This window comes from Antechinus flavipes, chromosome 2, assembly GCF_016432865.1.
Source record: "Antechinus flavipes isolate AdamAnt ecotype Samford, QLD, Australia chromosome 2, AdamAnt_v2, whole genome shotgun sequence".
Classification (NCBI taxonomy): Eukaryota; Metazoa; Chordata; class Mammalia; order Dasyuromorphia; family Dasyuridae; genus Antechinus; species Antechinus flavipes.
This window is the reverse complement of record NC_067399.1, coordinates 50,509,854-50,527,106: the sequence shown is the minus strand read 5'-3', so window position 1 is coordinate 50,527,106 and position 17,253 is coordinate 50,509,854. Positions and strand designations below refer to the sequence as shown.

The 17,253-nt window shown below is 38.2% G+C and overlaps 1 protein-coding gene across 2 annotated transcripts in view; it reads left to right on the top strand.

The window, feature by feature from the left end:
• Nucleotides 1–8,324: 8,324 nt before the first annotated feature.
• Nucleotides 8,325–17,253, top strand: part of ACSF3 (acyl-CoA synthetase family member 3) — a 232,412-nt gene continuing 223,483 nt past the window's right edge. Inside the window, exon 1 of one of the 2 annotated variants that reach the window (XM_051974772.1) lies at nt 8,325–10,367. The gene's annotated coding sequence lies outside the window, so the exon portion shown is untranslated. The remainder of the gene's footprint in view (nt 10,368–17,253) is intronic. The other variant, XM_051974771.1, reaches the window with a different exon arrangement.

Below are 17,253 nucleotides of genomic sequence, written 5' to 3'. Positions count from 1 at the left end.
GAGAGTTTTTAATATTTCATTTGAAAGGGAAAGATTGTCTGGGGCCAAAAGAAGATCCATGTTGACCCTAGCAGACTGAATGGGACTTGAGTCTCAAAGCATTCAGCAACATATGAAGAATTTCAGGGATTTTTTATAGGGCTCCAGCAATCAGGAGAGATAAAGGTGGGGGAGGTAAGGAGGTGTAGAGCCCTGGTGAGTGGGAATTTTCAGGATGGATTGTAAATTCCGTTCTGGGGGTGAGGACCATAAATTCTGATAAGAGGAAAGGGCTAGGAGCCACTGAGTCTGCGATAGGAGACATGCTTACCTATCTCTAAATAACCTGTCTACTATTTATGGCCCTATGGAAGCTAATGATCAGAGCTAATTATCTCTGTCCTAATTTACTTCCACTCTAATGGTTAGGAAGTGGGGGGTTGCAACCAGGGGAATTAAGGCAGAACAATTCAGGGAAACTGAAGTAGGACAATTTAGAGAAACTGAGGCAGAAAATTCAAGGAAACTGAGGCAGAAAATTCAGGGAATCTGAAGCAGAACAATTAAAGAAAACTATGGCATAACAGTAGGACTATACTTTAGTATTCCTAAGGCCAGGAGATTTAGGATCGGTGACAGATTATTAGAACAAAAGCATTTCTAAGGTCAGGGGGCCTCAGGATTACTGCTCTCTTTCTCCTAGAAGTTGCACCCCATCAAAAGGGGAGGCTGTCTCAGTCAAAACACGAACAGAGGAAAATAAGGAGGAAAGATAAATTATCAAAGATCTCAGGAAGAAGATAAATCAACAGGGGAAACATTAATGGCAGAAAGAAATATGGCTCCAGATTTGGTAAATGTGTTCAGGCATCTATGAGCAAATGCTGCAAAACAAAGGAAAATGATCCAGCACTTGAGAGAGAAGACCCTGTGGAATTTGAGAACGTGGAACTACCTCAGAACTACCATTCTTCACTGGTTTAAAAGAAAAATGAGAATTAGGAGAGCAGAATTTATGGCCTGTACCCCCTTAATAATGAGCAGAATAGAATAACGGAAACCCCATCAAAGAAACAAAAGGAAAAACAATATATTAGTAATGCAAATACACAGATGTGAAGGACAATCTAGAAGAGAAACAAAATCATAAAGAAATATATATTATATATATGCTCATTAGCACATATACTTGGAAAAGGACAGGGAAGCTAGGAGGCAAAGATAGAGCATTCCAGGCATGGGGGAGGGCAGCCAGTGAAAATGTCTGTAGCTGGAAAATGGAGTATTGTATGTGAGGATCAGCAAGCAGGACAGGGAAGCTGAATCATAGTGTAGAGTGAGGAATAAAGAAGGTATAAGAAGACTGGCAAAGTAGGAAGGGGCCAAGCTGTGAAGGACTTTGAACCCCAGAGGATTTTCTATTTGTTCCCGAAGGCACTAGGAAATCACAAAAGTTGATTGAGTAGTGACATCAGACCTGCTCTTTAAGAAAATATCTTTAGCATATAAGGGGAAGATGGATTGGGTTTAGAATGTGTGAAAATGGATCAATTAATGACTTTACTAACCACCTTGATTTGCTTGAGCTCCCTCCTATGCAGCTGGGCTGGATTGACCTGGGAATCAGAACCACCCAACCGGGAGGCAGACTGATCATCCCTCAGGTTGGACATGGCAAAAATCCTCCTGCTGAACCTGGAATCCCATCTGCTTTTCCAGCGGCCATAGAACCCACTCAGACTGGTTCATTCTGACCCCCAACAACTAAGGAGTACCTGGAGACCTTCCATACTAACCCAATTCCCTGTACCAGAGGGTGTCTTGAAATCTCTAAGAATAGCCCAGCCCAGTGGCCAAAGCCACAATGTGATTATTTACTCCTCCAGACTTGCAGTTTTTGTCTTTATAATCCCAGCTGCCTAACTCTACCACAAGCTCAGTTCTAACTGCAGTTCTCCTCCCAATTGCTAAGATCCTACTATAGTTCTCACCTCTTCCTTTTTGCTTTGATTCTCATTAATTAAAAACTCTCTTGGGAAAGTGGTCTGGATGAGACAGAGTATTGTGCCACAGTTTCCTTTTTTTCTGCTCAGTTTCTCTAAATTGTTCTGCCTCAGTTTCCCTGAATTGTCCTGCCTCAGTTTCCTTGTTTTACCTCAGTTCCTTGAGTTGTTCTGCCTCAGTTCCCCTGGTTGGAACCCCACTTCCTGACCATTAGGACTGAGATAATTAGGACTGGGAGCCCTGATCATTAGTATTCCAGAGAGTCATAAATTGAAGATTAATTACTTAGAGATATGTAAGCATATCTTTTGTTTCAGAATTTCTGTCTCTAGGTTGACTACCTCCTTCATTCCCAATTTATCAGAATTTATGGTCCTCACCCCCCAACCTGTCAGAACCGAACTCATGGTCTGTTCCTGGAAATTCCCCGCTCACCAACGTTCAGACTTCACTCCTTGCTTTTGTCTTCCCTGATGGCTAGAGCCATATAAAAATCCTTGGAATCTCACATTTGATGCTGAGTTCTTCGAGACGAAAGTCTAATTCAGCCCTGGGAGCAGAATGGGTTCTCTTCTGCCCCAGATAATCTCTCCTTCTCCAAAACTCAAATAAAATATTAAAAACTCTCTAATCTCTATCTTGCCTCAGTTTCTCCGGCATTACAAGACCCCAGTGATACTGGAACAGAGATGAGAAAACGTCACTTTTGTCAGCCAAGGGCACATCTCTGACTTCCTACACAGTTGGATGAACTTTCCAAGGAGGGGATGTTTTCCTTTGCGATAGCAGGACTTTGGTGGAGTGAACCCTAGATAGAAAATCAGGAAACCTGAATTGGAATACTGCTTGGAAACTTGCTAATGTCTCTCTAAACCTTAGTTATTTAGGTTTGTTTGTTTTAAATCAAGCAAATTGCTCAATCAACAATGAAGTGCATTTATTAAGTACTTACTATGTACTAAGTGCAAATTTATTATAAAGAATGTTTATTTTGTAAATCTTGAAGGATATGGAAATATACACTATTATAATATTCTAAAGAGATCATTTTACAAACAGATTATTTGGCTTTTTCTCCAACTCACAACTAGGTGTTTTCCCCCTATGTCTATCTCCCTTATCATCTCTGCATTCCAGCTTTTTTCATGTCTCATTTAAAATCCAACTTTCTACAAGCATCTCAATCCTTCTTAATATTAATGCTTGTACTCTTAAGATTATCTCCAACTCATCCTTATTTTTCTTATTTTTCTATAGTTGTTTCAATGCTACCTTCTTTCCTGCTCTCTACATTAGACCATGAGCTTCTTGTGAATAGGGACTGTCTTTCTTTGAATCCCCAGCACTTAGAAGAGTGTCTGGCACATAGTAGGTACCTTTATTGACTTAAAACCAGAGGTGCAAAAACTGGCTGCTGTGTTCCTAGGGGAATGGAGTCCCACGAAGTTCCTCCATGACCCAGATGACTCTGGGTCAAGACAATTCTGGGAAATAAAAGCAGCCAGGTTTGATACAGTTACATAGTATGAAAATCAAGTTAAAAGAAGCTTGTCACCCAGGATCCTTTATGTACCCCATGTTTGGTATAGACAATAGTCCCACGTGCCATAGCTTCAGTCATCTGGCTCTCCTAAAGCTTTTCCCCTCGGAGATGGCCCCAAAACTTGGAGCTAATGGGAAAGGCACTCTTTCCTCCTCTTGGATTTAATTTAGTGAAGAAGCCATTGAAGGAGTAGATCATGAAGCACTATATCCCAGAGGGTCCCTGACTTCTACAGATTATAAGAGCATGTCACAGATGTAAGTCTTAAAGAAGCTGGTGGGAACTGAGGATAAGGTTGCATTTATCTGGGAGTGGACTTGGATATGTTTTTCTATTACTTTGCTTTGTTCTTCTGGTCCAATTAAATATTTTACTATTTCAATGTATAAAGCCTACCTGGTCTGTTAAGTAGAGCATAAAATGAATTTATTTATATATTTCTTCTTTTTTTTTTGCTGAGGCAATTGGGGTTAAGTGACTTGCCCAGGGTCACACAGCTAGACAGTGTCTGAGACCAGATTTGAACTCAGGTCCTCCTGACTTCAGGGCTGGTGCTCTATCCATTGCACCACCTAGCTGCCCCTATATATTTCTTTTATTATTATTTTTAATGGATTGATAGATTTCATTCTGATACATCAATAATTTTCCAATATCTTTCAGAGTACTTTCCTATTTAAAAGAGGTAAGCAAAACCAACTCAATAGTGTATGGTTTGCTTGTTTTTTCTATTTTTTGTAGTTTACGTCTAATAATACTATTAATAACCTTTCTAATTTGGAATCAATACTATCCATTGTATTTGACTTGAATTTTACTGTACTTTTTGTGTTTCTTCATTTACAGTTATAGCCATGAAATATACATTTTTGTCTTCCTTCACTCTATATCAATTCATACAATTCTTCCATGTTTTTAAAAAAATTTCCACATTCCTTGTTTCTTAAAATGCAGAAAAAAATTCCATTACAGTTATAGCCACAATTTAGTTGGGTATTCTTCATTTGTCAAAGCACATAGTTTGTTTCTAGCTTTTTTCCTTTTGCAAAGTGTTGATATGAATATTTTAGTATGTACATTTTTTCTGTCAACTTCCTTGAAGCATATGCCCAGTAGTCAGATTATTGGATGGACAATAGTATGGACAATTCAGTAACTTTTATCTCATAATTCCAAATTCTTCTCCAGAATAGTTTCCAGACTAAGACAATTTCAAAAGACTTAAGATGAAAAATGCTATCCACCTCCAGAGAAAGAATTGATGAAGTTTTAATACAGAATGTAGCATATTTTAAAAAAAAACTTTTAACATTTTTTCTTGTTTGTTTTTTTGGTTAGTGTTTTCTTTTATAACATTATTGATATGGAAATACATTTTGCAAGACTGCATATGTATAACGTACATTAAATTACTTGCCTTCTCAATGAGGGGGCAGGGAAAGGAAGGGAAAAGGATTTGGAACTCATTTTAAAAAAACAAGTTAAATTTTTTTACATGTAATGGGGGAAAAATAAAATATTATAATGGTCAGATTAATTCTTGAATTGTTTTATTGTCAGTGAATGAATATGCCTGTTTTCCCACATCCCCATTAACAGCAGATTTTTTTCATCTTTAATTATTTTTTTCAATTTGATGGGTATGAGGTGATGCCTTAAGAGTTGTTTTAATTTGCATTTCTCTAATTATTAGTGATTTGGAGCACTTTTTCAAAAAATGGCTGACAGTTATGGGGTCGTTTCCAGGATTAAAAGGGATTTGTTGAAATGGGCCCTTTTATTTGCCATATGGAGGGAAAGGATGCATGGCTTCCAGAAGGAAGCAAAAGCAACAAAGGGCAGTATATCAACCACATCAGAACCAAACCGAAGTAGGATCTTTCATGTGGAGAGTAAGGGATAACCTCCAAGGCCTAATCAGGGAAGGATATCACTAGGCCATGGCAGGAAGGAGTCTGATGATCTCCCAAGAAGCTACTCTTAGGATCTAGCACATATCTCAAAGGATCTAGACCTAAGGCTGGGATGGACTTCAGAGGTTAACTTCTCATTTGATAAATGAGCAAACTGAGGCCCAGGGAGGCTGAATGACTTTTCCAAACATTTGAACCCAGATTTTTTGACACCAGAGACAATGCTTCCTGCCATGGACCATTCTTCCACCGGTATAGGATGCTCTTGGGAGGATTCCTGGATCTATCTTCACTTCATGATTCAGGGCAGCTCAGAGAACAAAAGAAGTTCCAAGGTCAAGGGCAGCTTAGCTATTTCATAGGGAGAAATGTGGGCCTGTTCCGATGGGGGATTCTGGTTCTTGACCTCTGAGATCCCAGGTTGGCTGGGAAACTAGAACCTTTTAGACATAGGAGATACAGATATGGGAGAAGGGGATACACATTTCAAAACAGAGACAGAAGGAAGGAAGACTGGAAAATGGGAAGAAAGGGTATGTGTGTGAGTAGGATGTGGACAACTTTTCTGGGTGAAGAAAGACTAGAATACAACATACTATAATAATAGTTTACATTCTTCTTTTAGAAAAATGTTCATATCCTTTGACTGCCCATTAGTCTTATTTCCTTTTGATTTAGGATTTCAGATATTTATTGGTGATCTTTGATGAAATATTTTTCTTAATTTCTGCCCTTTTTTCTAATTCATAATTTTTAAAATAAAAGTTTATCAAATCTTAATTAAGCAAAATAACATTTTTTGTTCTTTTACAGGGTTCTTCTATTTGATGTTTATGAGTTGCTTTTTTTTTCTATCCAAAACTGTAAAATTTTAAAATTTTTCCCATTTAAAAAATTTTCATGGCACATAAAAACACATATATAATATATATGCATACACACATATGCAAATATATACACATGTACATGTGTGTGTGCATATACAAATAAGTACAAACACACACATATATACACTTACATGACTATATACTTGGAATTTATTGTGCTACATCATGTAAGATGCTGCTCTAAATCTATTTTCCACCCAATAGTAGAGCTAAACTCAAATAACCTTCAGAAGTTTTCAGAAAACTGAATGGAGACTTGAGCTAAATAAGATTATATTATTGTCATTTTTAATACTCCCACATTATACCTAAGCCAATCTGAATCTATAGTTAAGGAGAAATGTATTTAATTTGTGAGAACCCATATAGGATACCAATGGAGTTTGGATCAAAGGCTTTCTGCAGAGAGCTATGGAAAGGTTATTTCCCTCCCCAAGGTTTGGACTGTCATTGGCAGTTGCTTGTTCAGTATAATGCCAGCTATAAACCTAGCATTTATTAAGTGCCCAATGTTTAATCTAGGTAGGAAACAGGCAAGAAGGTAAAAAGGCAGAATAGTATAGTTGTGTGTGTGTGTGGAGGGGGGTACTTTAACACACAGAAGGCCTGTGTTTGAGTTCTAGCTATATCTTATAATGAATATATAATATATCTCTTTAGCTCTATTTTCCTTATCTTAAAAAGTGGCGTATGGGCAGTGAGATGATGCAATATATTTAATACCATCACCTTCATGCTGCAACTATGTGACCTAAGTCCAATTTCATAAACTTGAGACAGAAATTTGGGGTTGAAAGTTAAAAAATAATGATGAAGATAAAAAAGATCAGGACCTTAGTTTAAATACGGCCTCAGACACTTACCATGTACTAGTTGCATGACCCTGAGCAAGCCCCAATTGCCTCATCAAAAGAAAAAGAAAAACAAAAAGATACCTGTCTCACCTACCTCAGAGAGATATTATGAGGAAAACACTTTTCAAACTTTAAAGGTTATAGAACATGAATTTAAAAAGGAAATACCATGTTTTGAAAATAAAAAGCTTTATGTATATAAGGAAATATCAGAAAGTTGTCCCATGTTCTTTGTGGCCTCATCTAGCATCACACTCCATCACCCTCATGCTCCAACTATGTGACCTAGGCCCAATTTCATAAACTTGAGGCAGAAATTTGGGGTTGAAAGTTAAAAAATAATGGTGACTTGAAGATAAACAAGATAAAAGCAATCATCGATCAGTTTCTGCTGCCTTTCTTATCTAGGTTTCCTGGATTGTCGGAATGGTTGAAGGAAATGGTATCAAAATTATTACTGAACTTTAACAAGATCTGCATGACTGTGTAGTGGGATGGACAAAAAGCCATTCTCAGAGTCAGGAAGATCTGGTTATAGTTTCTGACTCATACTGGTTGTGTGACCTGGGCAGTTATTTCACTAACTTGGCAGAGCTCTAAGATAATAAATTACAGAACAGTTGCCAGTCTGCACTAATAGAGGGAATTACCTCACCTAGAAGTTCCTTCCACAGATCAAAGGTCTGATCAAAGCAAAAAAAAAATCAGCTTTAGTAAGCACCTACTATGTGCTAGATACTGGGACACCAAGAGAAACATGAAGCAATTCTTGGCTTCAAAGAACTTATGATCCATTTAGATCAGACAATATACACAGCACATATATATGTCTGTATATATACATACACACATAAATACAAACACCTACATACATAACATGTAGCACACACAGACACACACACAGACACACACACATATATCAATTGGCTAACTGGTTAAGATGAAACCCACTGGGAGGGGTTCCTGAGAGATACAATTTAGCCCCCCAGGATGCCTTGCCACAGATGGTCTCTAGGGATCCAATTCTTGGGACTGGCCAAGGGGTGGTACATGCAAATTGATGGATCCTGGTTGAGAATTTTAATTTCAAACTTTAAAATACATCAATAATTTACATATACAATAATAATAACACGTTTTACTCACAGTTAAAAAAATTCCTTTTTTATTCCACCCTTGAAAAAATGAAGCAGATTAATCCTAGATATGATACACATGATATGTGATATACTATATAACATGCATGACATATTAATAGGCTCTTGTCTTCCTTTATTTACTTTACATTTATTCTTAATAACTCATTTGTACAAATGCGTTTGTTTGTTATGTCTCCCCTGCCTTGAGGGCAGACTAACCTTTTGACTTTTTGTATCCTTGGCGCCCAGCCCAGTGCTGGCACAACGCAGGTGTTTGGTTGTTGTTTTGTCCTTCATTCTCAAAGAGAACCAAGTGAAATGGTTTGCGTGAAGGAAGGCGATAAAGTGCAAAGTCACCGGGTGCCCCTTTTTCTCCAGAACCACCTGGGTCCAGAGCCAAGGTAAAGATCAGGAGGAATGCAGTTGGTGCTTAATAAATGTTTACTGAATGATTGATCTATACCCACACGTGTACATGAATATAAGTGTGTAGCCATAGAAACAAAACCATGTATACGCACACGCCATATACACCGTGCACATAATCTATGAATACTTACATATATACATGCTTATATGTGTGTATATACACATACACATTACAAACTACTTGGAGAGGTCTGATTCTGGGGTTATCCAATGGCCTGCTTTCTGTACTCAGAAACAGTCTGAGAGGAATGAACAATAACATATTTTTGAGTTATATGTATATATGTACACACGTACGCATATACATATATTATAAGTATCACTATCCTTCCATTCATCTTTTGATCCTGTCCATTTATCATCTATCCTTCTATCTATCTAATCTATCTATCCATCCATCAATCCTTCCATACATCCATCTATTTATTTTTCTATCCATCTATCCTATTTTTCTTTCTATCTATCCATCCATCAATCCTTCCATACATCCATCTATTTATTTTTCTATCCATCTATCCTATTTTTCTATCTATCCATCCATCAATCCTTCCATACATCCATCTATTTATTTTTCTATCCATCTATCCTATTTTTCTATCTATCCATCCATCAATCCTTCCATACATCCATCTATTTATTTTTCTATCCATCTATCCTATTTTTCTATCTATCCATCCATCAATCCTTCCATACATCCATCTATTTATTTTTCTATCCATCTATCCTATTTTTCTTTCTATTTATCCATCCATCAATCCTTCCACATACTCATTTATCTATTCTTCTATCTATCCATCCATCCATTCATCTATCTCCTCTATCTAACTGTCCATCCATCCATCAATCCTTCCATTTATGCATCCATCTCCTGGTAGTTTTTAAGACAGAGGAATAGGGTTTCACTGGAAGCTTAGGAAGTCAGGGTGGAGTCAGAGACCTGAGTTCAAATCCCAGCTCTATCACCTGTGGTTTGTACGACTTTGGGTATATCACCGACTCTAGGGGTGATTTAGTTTCCCCATCTGTAAAATGGGCTGCTGTAGTTTGTTCGTGCTTGAGGAGGACCAGAATGACGTCATGTCTGGCCAATGGCCAGTGCGTCTGGTGCGCATGCTCCCTTCTTGGAGCCACAGATAAGAGCTGGGGTTAGCTGGGTACCAAAGGTGGAGGGCAGCCCCGGGAAGGGCTCCCACCAAGTCAGTTCTCCTGAACACGCCATGCAATCCTGTACAATGGGTAGACCGGGGCTCCTCCAGCTCTAAATCTCCCATCCCGAGTGTGAACTTCAGCTCTTCCTTCCCTACTTGGAGTCTCAGTTTCCCCTTAATGTCAAATAAGAGGCCGGTCCCAGCATTCCCCCGGCAAAAAGCAGAAGGGGACGTTTCCGCAGCGGAACCTCAAGAGCCGGGCGCCCGGGGCGTGGGGAACAAGTTTTTGAACGCACGCGCACTCGCCCTTGCCCAGGTGAGGGTCCCGCCAGGACTTCCCGGCGCCTAGTCCCTGACCGGTCGGGGCGTGACGTCAGTGCCCGCTGCGTATCCCCTCCCCTCGGCGGCCGAACGTAACGTACTTCTCTTTTTAGCAGCCGAGGCAGCGGGCGGCGACGGCGGGGGCTGCAGGTGAGGCGGGTCTGCGCAGCCGCGGGCTGGGGCGTCTGGGGACAGGAAGAGGCTTGGGGAATGGTGGCGGCTCGCGTCCCAAGGACGCTTCCTGTTCCGCCTGACCTTCCGTGGGGTTGAAAGGAGGTGCTTTTTTTCGTCTTAGCGTGGACTGTTCTCAAGCAAACTGCGCGGGGTTCTAGTAGAAAAAGCCCTGGCTTTGGAGTTAGCGGAGCCGGGTTTGAAGTCTATCCCTTGTTGCGACTTAGGCTTATGACCTTTGAGCCCTCACTTCATCTGGGCTTCAGTTTACTCCTCTGTAAAATGGACACCCCCTTCCTCCCCCCTCGCCAGAGGATACCAGAAATCCCTTCTTTCTTTGCTATTTGTTAGATTTTCTCTCCTGCCATCTAGCCAGCCCTCACCTCTCTTTAGAACTTCATGCACACTTCCTCCAGCTGCTGCTCCATAGACAGAGCTCAAATTCTATTTGTCCAGTACAGAAATAGACAAGTGTCCTCCCTAACCCCCCCCCCCTAAAAATCTCCCTCTTTCTATTGGAGGTGCGATCACCCTCCCAAACCACTAGTTTTCACTTTCTGGGAACCATCCTACCTACAATGGGGGCTCCTAACCTGGGGTCCGTGGACCCGATAGATTCTAGAGGGGTTCTGAATTTGGATAGGAAAAAAAATCCCACGGATGCATGAATAAAGCATTTATTAAACTCCTACTGTACACAACACGTGTTAATCTCTGAAGATACAAATGAAACAGTCTTGCTCACGAGGAGCAATAGGAGAGAACACATGGAAGGTTTCAGCTGCAAGTCAAATGGGGAGGTCCCATTGTCTTTAGGGTGCTTCCTCTAAGTGGACGTTAGATGCCTTCTCTCTAATGTTTTGCTGATTGTGGAATTAGGATTTTTCCTTTCTCACTTGCAGGAGCAATTTCCAGGATACTTTATTTTGTCTAACCTTTGATTTCTTTCATAATTCAATGTTTTATTTTATGTCTTGAAAGCATTGTCCATAGACCTGTATAGATTGTCATACACAAGAAGGGTGAAGAACCCTTGGTGGCAATCCTGTCTGCTTCATTACTCACTTCATCCAATCAATTGCCAAGTCCTTACCATTAGAGACAAAACGCACTTAACCTCATATCTCAACTGAACTCTGAGGCCTTGTGTAAATTAAGTAATTACATAAACTGTTCCTCGTCTCCTCAGTCTGTAAATTGAAAGGGTTGGACTATATACTCTCAACTCTAAACCATGATCTCTTATTTTCTTTGTTCTTCTCTGTTCTCTACATCTAGAAGGTCATGACCCCATAATTAGGTTTCTGACTTCTAGTCCCTCACCTTTCCAATCCATTCCTGAAATTATGAAAATAACTTTTCTAAGAAATAACTCTGATCATGTCATCCCCCAGCTCAAGTATATTCTGTGGTTCCCTATTGCCCACTTGCCTTTGGGATAAAACACAAATCTTATACCACTTAAAGCTCTTCATAATCCATTTTTAGGCTACTTTTCATTTCTATTTCAGTTTATTCCCCTTCAGACAAACGACCTCCTAACTAGACTGGCTTATTTTCTCTTCCATTTTTGATAGGTTGTATACTTTGCTTGAAATGTATTCCTCCCTCCCTTCAGTCTCTTAAAAATTGCTCATTTCCCCTCAGGACTTATCCTGTGATGCCATCTTCTACAATAAGGAAATCTTTTCTGACCCCCTCTAGCTTTTAGTCCTCTTTCTCAAACCACCATGTATATACATGGATTTACAAATTTCAGGGGTCCTCAAACTACAGCCTGCGGGCCAGATGCAGCAGCTGAGGTTGATTATCCCCCTCACCCAGGGCTATGAAGTTTCTTTATTTAAAGGCCCACAAAACAAAGTTTTTGTTTTTATTATATTCCGGCCCTCCAAAGTCTGAGGGACAGTGAACTGGTCCCCTATTTAAAAAGTTTGAGGACCCCTGCCCACTTTACATGCTATTATGTGAACACATTCCTCCAACTCCTATCCTGTACCAACTCCTCAGTTGAATCTAGGGTTCTTAAGACAACTTTTTAGTGTTGTCTTTATGGTTTCAGTGCCTGATGTAGAATCCTTACACAGAGAGGGTATTTAATAAATGTTTGTTGGATTGACTTGGGATGTCATTGAGTTCAATCTCTTATAGAAAAGGAAACTGATGTCCAGTGATTTGCCAAAAAAATCATTCAAATGGTGAGTGGTAAAATCAGGACTGGATTCTTAATTAGCTGATTTTTTTTTTTTTTCTTCTTCCTGTTATCCTATGCTGGCCTTGCATCCAAATTGTCTTGTTATTAAAGATCTCCATATTTTCCTACAGAATTTTATTTCATAGTTCTTTTCTTTTTTCTCATTAGAAAGTTTTTTCCTGATTACTAAGTTAAATATTCCTTTTAATAATTTAGGGATATTTCTTTCAAGTTTTACCTTCTACTGAGACAGAAGAGCTGGTAAACACCTTTCCTAATTAATCCTTCACTTGGAATTTTAGAGGTAGAATTTAGCAAGTCCCAAACTAGTAATTTTGAATGCCCTTGTGGGTCATCTCCAAGCTGTCAGAAGCCAAATCATATCTAAGGTTTGACTCATTTGCTAGGGAGAGAAACAAAGATGGCTCTGATAAGTGACTTCACCAATCACAAGGCTGTATGTCAAAGTGGATAGAGCACTCAGCCTAAAGTAAAAAAAGATGAGTTCCAATCCAGTCTCAGACACTTAATTAGGTGTGTGATTCTGGACAAGTAATTTAATGTCAAGTCTGCCTCAATTTCCTTAACTATAAATTGGGATGATAACAGCATCAACTTGACAGAGTTGTTGTATCAAATGAGATATTTTAAAAATACTTAGTGTAGAGTAGATGCTATATAAATATTAGTTATTTCTACAACTACCACCACTACTACTAGAAAAATGCTAATATCTAAGTCCTGGTCTTCTGCCTACAAATACATTGGTATTTATGCTGTAATATTGTGTGAATGGTATGCATCCACTGGCCTTTTCTTTTTTCTTTTTCTAGATTAGGCAATCCATAACTCCCATAGGGTAGTAGAAAGGGCATTAGTTATGAAGTCAGAGGGGCCAGGTTTGCATCTTCCCATCTTCAAAATTTTCTACCTGCACAACTTTGGAAAACACTTCAATTTCTTGATCCTTAGTCTCTTTATCTGCAAAATGAAGAAATTGTACTAGATGATCCCTGAAGCCCCTTCCAGGTCTGTAGCTGTAATCCTATGCATTCAGGACTTTATAAATGTGTTGTATATTTAGATCAACTTTTTGGGTTGTCTATCTAACACCATATCATAGTCTTAACATTAGACACTCATCATCCACTTGGTTTTTATTGTGTGAATAATTAGGCCAATTTTTTTGAACAATTGTACACTGCAGTTAGAAAAGTTCTATTCTTGTGGGGCTTTGTATATTTGTATATAAAAATGTATTTCATGGCTTTGCTTGAGAGCAGAGTGGAAGAGAGGGAAAGATTTTTAAACTAGAAGAAAATATAGAAGCCACCTAGTCAACCCCCTCATTTTACAAATCAGGAAATTGAGGATCACAAAAGTAATTTTCTCATGGTCAAATAGGGAGTGACCATGACTGGATTAGTGGATTGGTACATTAAGTTGGTGGGTTTGAATGAAGCTAAACACAAAGTTTAAACTATTTGGTCAATAGAAATAACATTATTTTACTTCCTTAATGATGAGCTGATTAGCATTAGCAATAACTGGGTTTCAAATGTGTTTTTCCTCTTGATTTTCTACGTACCCCATGTAGTGACTATAAGTGCTGTGTAGATGTCTGCTACTTAAAAATAAAATTTTAACCTTCCCCCACAGATATCAGGCTGATAGTAATATCTGGCTGCTGTAGTAACAGCACCAAAAAAAAAAAAAAAAAAATCTCATCATTATGTAAATAGGATGTAACTGAGGGGAAACATTCTTGAGATCCATTTTAAATAATAATTTGGTTGAAGTTTGGGTGTGGTATCAAGTAAATCAGGTGTCTTTCCATTCATTTAGAAACCATTCTATTTTTGTTTGGAAGGTATTATTAGCAAACAACATGCATTTTTCTATTTTTATTAGCATATTCAGGCATTTCTATTTTGCTTCACTTTTACTGAGCCCTCCATCCCCCAGATGTATAGCTGGCACCTTGAGCAAAGGATATCAAAAACAAGCTATCAAGAGAGACTTTGAGGGCTTAGTTCAGATGCTACCTTCATCAAGCCTTTTCTGATTTCCCCAGGTGCTAGTGCTCTCCCCACTCCTTTGTAAAATTTTTATCCCGAGTAGATTATAAGCTTTCTGAAGGCAGGGACTGTTTTCTTGTTGTCTTTGTGTTTCCAGTATCTAGCACATATGTTTTGCACCTAGTTAGTAAGCACTTAATGTTTGTTGGATCAGTTTTCTCTGAGGAAATTTTTTTAAAAAATAGGTTTAAGCTAAGACAGGGTAGAGTTTAGTACAAGAAAGAGGTGTTTTTGTTAGTTAAAAAAAAAAAAAACTTTCATAATATTTTTACTTAAGTAGGTCATAGAGTTTCTATACTTAGTACTACACACATAGTATGTATATATAGTAGTATTAAGGAAAGCAACAGATAATCATTGACCTTGTTGGTTTAGGTATTTACTGAGAAGCATGATCACAAAGCAGATACATTACTGAACTTTGAATCAGGAAGAGTTGTGATTGAATCTTCATACAACAGTATGACCCTTTTCAGACCCAGTTTCTTCCCCTTTAAAATGAGAATGATAATAATAGTACTTTCCTCCCAGGGTTATTCTTGTGATCAAATGAGATAACATATGATATGTCTTTCTAACCTTAAAGTGCTATATGAAAGCAAGCTGTTATTATTTACTTTCCTGAGACTCTTTGTGGATTCCTTCTAGTCCTCTGACAGGGGAATGAATGAGGTTTGCATTCTCAGAGAACTCAAAGACTAGTTTGAATAGGTAGTTGGTTCATTCAGAATAAGGAGTGACAATAAAGTTTAAAATATCATTTGCTGTCTTTCATATGTGAAGATGATGTTACTAAACATCTACCCTCTCTCCCAATCCCTTTACTGACCAAATGTTCACATTTGTTAGAACAACTGTTCCAGCAACAGGACTTACATTCTTGAAGTGAGAGAAATGGATTCCACATGGAGGGCTTCAAAGATGACAGTTTGAAGTTAATTCTTTGATGTGCCTGATCTCACTGATGCTGGTGCTCCCTCCGACAGTGTAGATTACAACACAAGCTCGCCTTCTCATCACGCCCCTCTCTGCTCCTTGTTCTTCAGTAAATCCTCCCCAGGGAACCCATCAGCATGCTCTGGGAACACAGGCCATCCTTTGGCTAGCCTTTGCTCTTACTACGTGACAAGCTCACCTTGTTTTATAGTGTATAATTCTCTGATAGCTTTTTTACTCTTCTGAGCAATTCTTAGTCAATAATATGTTGTAGCCCATTAAAGCCCACTGTGCACTAGTCCATTGCCCTTTGGATGACTCAATTTTAATTCTTTGGAGAGCATAGTATTCCATGATCCTTAGCCATAGAGCATCACCAGAACAATATTGATGTTGAAAGATGAGCCTTTGTTTCAGGGAGAAGCTTAGAGTCATTAAAAGCACTATAAAATTTCCTAAAGCCAGTCTACTCTATGCTCTTGCTTTTTACATTTAAGCTCAGTTCATGATCCATTTGCAGTGGCTATCCAAAATATGTTTTCTAACTTTTGGGGCTATCTATCCAACATGGTTTAACAGTAGGCATTCATCATCCGCTTGGTTTTTATTGTGTGAATAGTTAAATCAGTTCTTTTTTGAACAATTGTGCACCTCATTTATAAAGTTCTATTGTTGTGGGGCTTTGTGTAATCCGTACAGTGTCATGTATAAACAGTAGCATTTCTATCAGCTAATTGTAAAGATGTCATTTGCTGTAAAATACTATTTGTGAAAACTTGCCTGTTCACTTGTATTATTATATCTTCATAAATTGTGTAAATCATTTTCATAAAGATTTTATAGAGATGGGAAAGTAGTTATTTGAGTTGGTATTTACTAGCACATTCTCAGTTGCCTTTTTGGATAGTAATAAGAACTATTTTTTTCCCCAAGAAATCTGATATCCTATCTTGAAGACTCTTCTCAAATCCCTCAAAATTATGTCATCTCCTCCATAGATTTCCTCTGTGTATACTTAGTCTTGTCCATCTGCCTTTCTGCCTTTGTTTTCTTTAGTTTTGTTTCTGCTTCCTCATATAAAACCCATGAGGCTATGATCTTAGACTCCAAATGTAGTATCCCTTGGCTTCTTTCCAACTTCATCCTTAAATGCCCTCAGATTAATATAACTTAGATAGGTATCTTGCCAAGTTTTCTTTAAACTTTTTTTCCTTCACTGCTTGCTGTTTTATGAGATTATATTGCTCATAATCTTTCACCATCTTCTTCTGCAAGATCTTACCAAATGAGTTTATAATAGAAAATGATGTTTCTCTTAGCTGGTATTTCTTTCTATACATCAAGTTGAGATATTGGCTGTTAAAGCATTTAGTTAGTACTTTTGATCTTCTCATTGTGACAATTGAGTTAAACTTCCTTAAGAAAAAAATGACTCTATGCACAATAGTATTTTTTCATTCCACATATTTCAACATCAATAACATATTTAAATAATTCAGGTTAAAGTCGCCTTAATTTTGTATCATTTTTATTCTTTTTTTTTTGGGGGGGGGGACATTGATTTTAGTCAAATAAATATTTTTTTAAGCATCTACTACGTACCAGGCACTGTGCTAAGTGCTGCAGATCCAAATTAAAAAAAAAAAAAAGTCCTCAA